Raw genomic sequence first — 8687 nt, forward strand, 5'->3', positions numbered from 1 at the left:
CTCAAGGCCTCCCCATTACCCTCAGGAGCCCCGTCCTCCCCCTCAGCCCCCCCGTTCCCCCTCAGGGCCCACGTCCTCCCCTCAGCTTCCCCGTTCACTCCCCATCCCCCTTAAGACCCTTCTCATGACCCCCCCCACCCGCGTCGGGGCCCCGTCAGCCCCCCCCCGGTCCCCCTCAGGGCCCCCTTTCCCTCCTCGACTTCCCTCAGAGCCCCCTTAGCCCCCTCTCAGTCCCTCCGTTTCACCTCACGGCCCCCGTGCCTCCCCCTTCAGCTCCCTCCACCACCCCTAGGGGCCCCCACAGCCCCCCTGTTCCGCCCAGCCTCCCTCAAGTCCCAACATCAGCACCCCCAATCCCCTTCGGGATCCCCTCAGCCGCCCCCATCATCCCTCGAGGCACCCTCAGGCGCCCCACCACTCCCCATCATGTTCCCCGCCGCCCCCCACTCACCTTGACGCGGGCCAGATGCCTCACAACGTGCTCGCGGCGGCCCCACGGGCCCGGCCCGGCCGAGGACCCGCCCGCCGAGCCTCGCTTTCCGCTCGGGCTGCCCTGCTCCGATTTCGAGCTGGCCGCCATTTTCCCCCAGGCCCCTCCGCTTCCGGAGCGCCCCGGCCCGGCCCGTGCACGGCGCGCTCCCATTGGCCACCGCCCCGCCGCCCGCCCCCCTACTTGGACAGCCCCGCTCCATTGGCCCGTCACCGCCGTCAATCCCCACCGCGCCCCACCCCCGGCAAGACGATCCGACCAATGGGAGCATGGCGAGGCGATCCGACCAATAGGAGCGCGGCACCCGCGCTCTGATTGGCCCACCCTCCCGCCCGGGAGCCGTTGCCATGGTGAAGACGCCCGGCCGGCGGGGAATTCACCCAAACTCGGCTTTTTCTCCCGTTGCGCGGCCTGGCCCCCCCGCAGCGCTCCCTGGGCTCCGGCACTTCGAGGGTGAGCCGGGCTCCCGCAGCTCGGGGGTGGCACTGACCGCTGCGGCTGCGTGTGGGTGCGGCGGGGCAGGAGGCGGGGCTGAGGGGGACGGAAGAGGAGGGCGGAGAGGCGGGGCCGAGGGGGCAGCCGGCGTCTCCCCGGCTGCAGTGCCGGCTTTTGGTCGAAAAAGCCTTGGGTTTGGACGACCAGTCCCGCCGGTGCCCTGCGGTGCTGGGCTCGCTGCCGTTCCCGTGCCAGCAGCAGGCGGTGTGCTGTGCGTGCGCGGTACGGCAGGAGGGGGGCCGCGCGTGCGCAGTACAGCCGTACAGTAGGCGGGGGGGGCAATAAATATATAAATAAATAAATAAATAAATAAATATAAAGATTTCTAAAGAAATCTTTCGAAAAATCTTTTCGTAGTCTAAACTCCTTTATATAATATAAAATCATGGAATCCTTAGAGATATAAACAGGCTTTCTTTGCGTTTTAGAGACCTCCTATGGCACAGACATCTACACTGCTGTATCGATCTACACACATATACATCAGAGAATACATATTGGCTATTTACACTTCTACAGAATAGCTGTTAAACAGAGTCAGATCTATTTAGACTCATATGTTAACGCTTATTATACAGAACATCTAATTAGACTAGCTGTTTAGACATATATTCTGACATTTGAATAGCTTTATAAATACATCTTTTCCAAATCTTTTCATAGTCAAGCTCCTTGATATTGTATAGGATCCTTTGAGTTTTTTATTTTGAACTCCTTTTATATACAGAAATGAATATTATTTTTCAATAGATATAAAAAAGAGAGATTGCTCTCTGTTCCAATGCCTCACACCCATATTTACAGGTTTAAACATTTTTTTAACCACCACACACACACAAAAATTTTCAGACATTTTGGGGCTGTGACCTGCCTCTTTTGGGGAGGAACATACCATAACCCGCACATCCCCCCCTCACCTGCTCCTCTGCCACATCATCGCTGCCCCAGTGACATCACGGTGCCCCAAATGACATCATCACCCCTCCGAACACACCGCTCGCCCCTTTTTTATTCATCCAAAAAAATGAAGAAAACGCCCAGACCCAGGGCTGGCCCCTTCCCCCCAGGGGGGCTCCGCCACCAGCTGCAAACCTGGGTTGGGGCATCTCTCGAGGAGCACGAGACGCCTACAATGAGGCACCTGGAAAAAAACCCTCCCCGTTCAGCGTGCTAAAAATACGGCACAGAAGAGAGTAGAGGAATTCTGTCAGACTGAGGGGTAGAACAGTAGCTGAGCTACAGGAGGATTCTGGGGAAACAACTCAGCTCAAAATACAGCACAGCCTTCAAAAGCCCGCGCCACCTCAACTCTTAAAGTCAGGATTAAGACTAATTGATGTGATTTTGAACATGTTCTTAGCGTAGCAGTAACCCTCCTGGCCAGTGTTGGAAATCCCTGGCCCCTTCCTCCCAGCATGGCCACAGGGGGATCACCGTGGGGGGGCGGCAGGACCAGGCTGTGCCGAAACCAGATGGACCCACCGTAATGCTGATGGACCCACTGCTGCAGCTACAGCCCTCGCGCTGCTGCTGCTGCTGCTGCTGCTGCCGCTGCTCACCTCGCTTGCTGGGTCAATGCAGCCAAGAAGGGTAAAGAAGAAGGGTAAAAGGAACAATAAAGAACAAAGCTCAATCATTCACTTTATGCTGAAAAGGTTTATATACATCCCATAAAAATACTTATACTATGAAAGTATTTGACTTTTCCTTTGGCACTAATTTAGCTTGCACAGTTGTGAGTTGATACTCTCTCTCTCCAAAATACACGGCTATAATTTGACTATGGGGTTTTTTTGCATGCTACACAAGGAGGAGGGACATCTGGCCTGCTGCACTGCCTGAGAGATGCTACTGGGCTGCCGGGGAAACGCGCCACTGAAAGCAAGACAGAAATAAAGTACTTCAGAGCACGCCATCTAAATATCAGAAAAAGAAACCCCCATTACATTCAGTTGCCTCTCTTTTTAAAGCTTTAGAACAGATACCTAACTGGTAAAGTACACCTCATAAATTGTATGCTACAGCTATACTGGCAGTTGCAGTTTAAACCATGCAAGTCAGTTTGTAAATTATACAATTTAACTTTTTTTTTAAAAGTTTCATTTAGCATAGAAAAATCAGCAAGATAAAAGGTCCCCCAAATTATTTTACTTTTCAGGACGAGGGGGTGTGTGGAATCAAATCGCCAGTGCTGCAAGCCATGAGGCTGCCAAAATGGACTAGAGGTTGGCTAATGCTTTTGGCTGTGCTGAAATGCAGAGAAACACATTTTTATGGTATTACAACTGAGAACCCAAAGACAGGCCATGCCATCCACTGTTGGAAGATGTGCTGTGCTTGGGCCTTTGGAAGGAATTTTCTTTTTCTTTTTTAAAAGAGAGCGTAAAGGCTTGTTGCTGATGACTTCTACTGCCACATGCATCATCCCTGAAGATCCACTCTGATGCTAAGTTCATAAAAGGCAACTTCTTTGAATGAGAAACTTTTATATTTCAGAAAAATTTCTTTCCAACTGAAGTGAAAATGACACACTGTAGGTTATGGACAAAGGACATTATTGGAAGCAACAACTCATGAAAACCACACCACGACTCGCCATCACTAGTTACGCGGCTGCTGATGCTTCATGGGAAAGCCTAGAAAACATGCAGAAGCAACACTGATTTGTCCCGTTTTGTCCATGTCTCTTTGAGCTTGATTGCTTTCAGTACAGATGCCAGTATCTCAGTAAAGTTTTTGAATACTACATAAGATATTTTTTAAATTTACTGACTGAAAAAGCATAAAGCTTTTATCATGAAAACAAAGGCTGCTTCTTCTGAACATGTGAACCCTTACAAACAGTTTCTTCCCTCTTTTAGTATAAAATATTTTCACAGTATCATTTAATAGATAGCAGGCAGAAATAGAAGGTTATGCTTTCAGGAAAAGATAAATAAATGGAGGGAAGTAAGCTTTGCATGGGGGTAATGTGTTCCAGAACAGACCTTAATTTATTTTTAGTATTTGTATTAAAATATTTCATAGAAAAACTACAGAAGGAGAGCTGTCATATCCTTCATGTTAACTTCAAAGCCCATACTACGAGGACCTTAGGGAAAAATGCAGGCACACATTGGAGATGTACCTTGTACTCGCAGAGCACGCCAGATCCTTTCCGTCTGTCCTGTACTGTCGTGGCAGAAGAAACGGCGACCATGGAGAAACGCCGGCAGTTGACATTCTCACGAGAGGGGAAAAAATCCTTTAGTATAAAGCTTGGTAGGAATCTAAAGCTTCTTTCTTTCATGGAGGTTTGTGAAGACTACAGACAAGTGGAGGAAAAAGTATCTGGCACCATCTCTGGCACAGTTGTTGATACGGGCCACTAGAGCTTTTGCATTTTTGGGACAAACCTGCCTTTTTTTGGCTCACTGGCAGCTTTAGTTGCACTACAGCCACTTTCCCAGACACACGCAGGTGACAGACACGGACGCCTCCACACATTTGTCAAGCCTACATAGAGCCAAGGTTTCCTCACCCCATACGTCCCAAGTTGAATATTTTTGTTAAAGGGTACAGCAACCCACCTGTCCTTCTAAACTGCCTCCTTGCAAAAAAGCGGTGATTTTTTTCCAGGCTGTTTCTCCCAATGGTCAAGATCTTTTCAAATTGCTGTTGCAACACCAAAACTGCTCAGGCTCCCTCCCAGCTTTTGACTGCTCTTGGATTTATCAGGCACATTCTCTCTTCCACCTCCCAACAGCAAAAGTATGGCACGCTCTCAGACCAGACGGACCCACCACCACAGCTACAGCCCTCGCGCTGCTGCTCCTGCTGTTCACCTCGCTCGCTGGGTCAATGCAGTCAAGAGGGAAGGGTAAAACTGTGAAGAGCAAAAGGAACAATAAAGAACAAAGCTCAGTCATTCACTTTATGCTGAGAAGTTGTGTGTACATTTATATACATCCAATAAAAATACTCATACTCTAAAAGTATTTGGCTTTCCTCTGGCACTAATTTAACTTGCACAGCTGTGAATTGACACCATTACACTATCTACCTCAAAAATACACACTTATCATTTGACTGGGTTTTTTTTGTGTGCTACACAAGGAGGAGGGACATCTGGCCAGCAGCACTGCCCGACCGAGATGCTACTGGGCTGCCGGGAAAATGCACCACTGAAAGCCAGAGAGAAATTAAGTACTTCAGAGCACTCTGCATAATGTCAGGAAAAAACCCCAATCAATTGCAACTTAAAACAGAGTTCAGAGATTTTAATTTCTTATGGCAGCATATCCACTTGTGCATTAGATATCCTCATGTGCTTATATAGTAACTGTTGGTTTATGTTTTTCTGTAGGACATTGAATTTTACTGTATGTTTTTGAAGAATGACAGATTTTACCACAACTGCATTGATAAGCAATGGCTGACAAAGTTATAATGCCACGATGGAGACCGTGAGGCAAGACCGAGGATCTGAGATACACGGGCTGCCAGAACATTGCTCAGCAGCGATTGCTACCCTTCAGTTATAGGTACTGTGCATACATCTCTCATTCTGTCACTTGGAGACATTTTCAGCAATTGCAGAAATTTCTCACTTGGTTCTATGCTCTATAGTAATAATTTCAGCAATTATACTTAGGTTTATGAATTGTGTTAGTTATAGACATTTAGCAAACCACATAATGGCCATGCACTGCCATGAAGAACTACAAACTACTACACTGACCTTTCGTGGCCATCACGAGGCAAGGCCAGAGAGGAGAAAGCAAATGACTCTGATTTGTCTTGATCAAAAAGCTTGAGTGATAGGTAGTTTTGCAACATCCTTGCCAGAGCTGTGAGTAATAACCCATGATTTGCAAACCACTGATGGAAAGGGGGAATGCTGACCCATAGCTATCCTTTGGTAGAAGACATTCCTAGACACCACACTGTTGCCTCTATATACCCACACCTACACTTTTTGATGAAAGTCAAGGGCATTGAAACTCTTACTCAGCTGTGATCAACAGTTCTGGTCCTATGTTCAGCCTGCCTCCTACCACAAAGGCCAAGACTGAAGAAAAAAAAGTTTCCGCTTCCATACCAGCACTGCAGCTTCCTCCACAGGTACAAGGTTATGTATCTAAGCAGAACTCAACAAAGCTTGCCCTCTTGTGAACACAAATAGAACCCACTGCCTCTGCCATTATGCTCTAAACCTTAATTGCTTTAAGTGACTCAGAATGATCTACACAACACACATCTCAATCTGTACATATGGTCCAACACCCCAACTAATAGAGCATTGCTTCCTCCCCTGCCTCTGGCTGACCGCTCTCGTTTAAGCTGCTCTTGTGTACTCCTGCTACTAGTTCTGCCCATGCCATCACAACACCCCCAACTCCAAGGCTGTGGAGCACAGCCTTGTACAGTGCACTCCCTAATACACATGCAAGGAGTACACTTGTCTCATTTTCTCCACATAGCTTTCTCCTCATATTCTAGCACACGGCTTTTCCTCTCAGCACAGGAGGTTGCGGGGAACCATGATTATCTCAGCGCTGCTGCAGGCCAAATCACAGGGATCGCGTGCATGACAGGGAGAAAAACAGCCAAAGTCCCTCAACGTTCAGTAAAAAGATCCCTTCCAGTTTTGAGTCTGCAGTGCTCTATAAGCACTCCCCATGCAAATCTGACACATATTCACACTCATTTTCCATAGGAAAACTCTGGGATACCACAACCTGACACATAAAAAGTTTTGCTGGTATTTGATCCCTCCCTTTGCAGCAGGACTCAGACCTCAACGGTTGTTGTAAACGGAAGTTTTGCTTAGCATACATAGCTAGATTGGTGAAGCCTGCCTTAGGCCATGAGCTGTAATCCAGCAACATAGTGAATTTAGGCTGAACTCCTTCCTAGTCCAAGAAGGATGGCTAGTAGTTTTGTATGACTTTGATACATTATAATTTAACTAACATAAAAAAATTGTATAAGTAATAGTAATGAAGATTGTATGCTCAAACTATAATTCTTGGAAATGAAGAAAGGAACCATTCTACTTGGAGTCAGCAGATGACACGTGAATTTCAGGTGCAGATAGTAAAGAAAGAGACCATTCCTCCCAGAGTCAGCAGAAGGCGGATGAAATCCAGAAGACAGATGAGACCCAGGTGCAGATGGGACAAAGAGATTATGAAACTGTGTAAGGAGGTAAAAGCACCTGCATCAAAATTCCAATCATTGAAGAGGACACTTGATTGGACAAAAGACATGCCTTTGTCGTGTGGACAGGTGCATGATCAGCTTATGTCATAGATTGTGAGGCTTAAAAAGCACAGAAAAATAACCAAGGGGGTCCCTCTTCTTGGAAGCACCCAGCTTGAGCTGCATTAAACTGACTAGAAGCCGTTTAGAAAGCAAAGGGCTCCAGTCTGAACCTCACGAGTCGGCAAGAGGGTCTTCCTGAACTCTTCTTCAGCAATAGTGCACGGAGGAATACACTACACATGCCACACATCTGAAGAGGAGTGACACGGTCCCATCAGGTTCCTAATGCATGCATTCTCTGACTCACCCCTCCCTGCACACTTATGCTGCAGGTTCTTAACAACCACCCTCCACAGAAAAACACGGGTACCCATATACCCTTGTAGCCTAGTCCTCCTGCTCAGATGCTGCTTCTTACGTCCAAGGGGTATACTGCAGCTCCTGCTCGACAGGCAGTTGTAGCTCAGGCCTTGGCACACAACACAGCAACCTCTGCCCTCACAGTTGGGTCTGCAACACCAACCAGGCAGAATGATGCAGAAAACCCTGCATCTCAGCAGCATCACTGGCAGAAAGCATCTCCAAGATGCAGGCTTATGCATTTCGTTCACTTTCAGGACACAGAAAAATACCCCCTCGCAGGACAGCACAGGAAACTACTGGAAGGGTACTCAGAGATTCTTTGCCTAGAAACTTACTGTGACTTAACTTTCCCTCCCTCTGCCATCCGACACCTCCACCACACACCTGTCTCAATACTCCCAGCCCTTTTACACCACCGTCCACTGCCATCTGCAGCCCAACCCGGCTCATGTCAGAAGCTGCCTTCATAACCCATCTATGCACTGGCAAGTGCAGTCCCCCGCCTCCCATAAAACAAGGCAACCTCGAATCATCCAATATGACCACTAGCCTGTCAAGGTCGTGCTTTCAAGGGGTCTTGCTGCAAGAAAAGGAGAAGACATGCAAACAGTAACATTTTCTCACCACTCATCTTCCACTGTAGCAGAGGCACGTGGTTCCTCCACCCCACAGCTGGCCGCAGAGATCCCAACACTCCTCCTCAGCAGGAATGACACCTTTTTCCCTGAAATCCGCAGGGTCATGACTCAGACTTTGTCCCTGACGCCCCACGGTCAAACGAGCGCTCCTCGAGGCCCAGCGCAGCCGGCGTACGTCTCCACCGCGATGACCCGGGAGGCCACAGGCCACATTCCCCGCCCGGCAGACCCTCGCGGCACGGCGCTGACGGCCCGAGCGGGCCCGGTCCTTGGGCTGACGCGACGAGGCAGCAGCCGGTGCCGCCGCGAACGGCTCCTCCCCTGGGGGCGCCGCGCGGCGACGCCTGAACCGAGACGGGAGAGACGGGGCAGGCGCGGGGGCAGGCGCGAGCGCAGTCGCGCGCCTGGCGAGCCCGACGACCGGCCCCGCAGCCAGCACGCCCCGCCCCCGTTGC

At 49.3% G+C, this 8687-nt stretch overlaps 1 long non-coding RNA gene across 3 annotated transcripts; it reads right to left on the reverse strand.

Annotated features, from left to right (window-relative positions):
- Positions 1–1464: 1464 nt before the first annotated feature.
- Positions 1465–8681, reverse strand: LOC141751248 (uncharacterized). Of its 3 annotated transcripts, none has more exons than XR_012589916.1 (4): positions 8219–8681; positions 4555–4850; positions 4113–4208; positions 1465–2552 (listed from the first exon to the last, which is right to left on the reverse strand). It is a non-coding gene; the product is annotated as an uncharacterized LOC141751248 (long non-coding RNA). The 3 variants fall into 3 exon arrangements; XR_012589915.1 differs by lacking the exon at positions 1465–2552 and adding an exon at positions 2614–3621 and having other exon boundaries at positions 8219–8669; XR_012589917.1 differs by lacking the exon at positions 1465–2552 and adding an exon at positions 2614–3621 and having other exon boundaries at positions 4113–4289; positions 8219–8647.
- Between the last annotated feature and the right edge of the window lie 6 nt (positions 8682–8687).

Source organism: Larus michahellis, chromosome 14, assembly GCF_964199755.1.
Source record: "Larus michahellis chromosome 14, bLarMic1.1, whole genome shotgun sequence".
Classification (NCBI taxonomy): Eukaryota; Metazoa; Chordata; class Aves; order Charadriiformes; family Laridae; genus Larus; species Larus michahellis.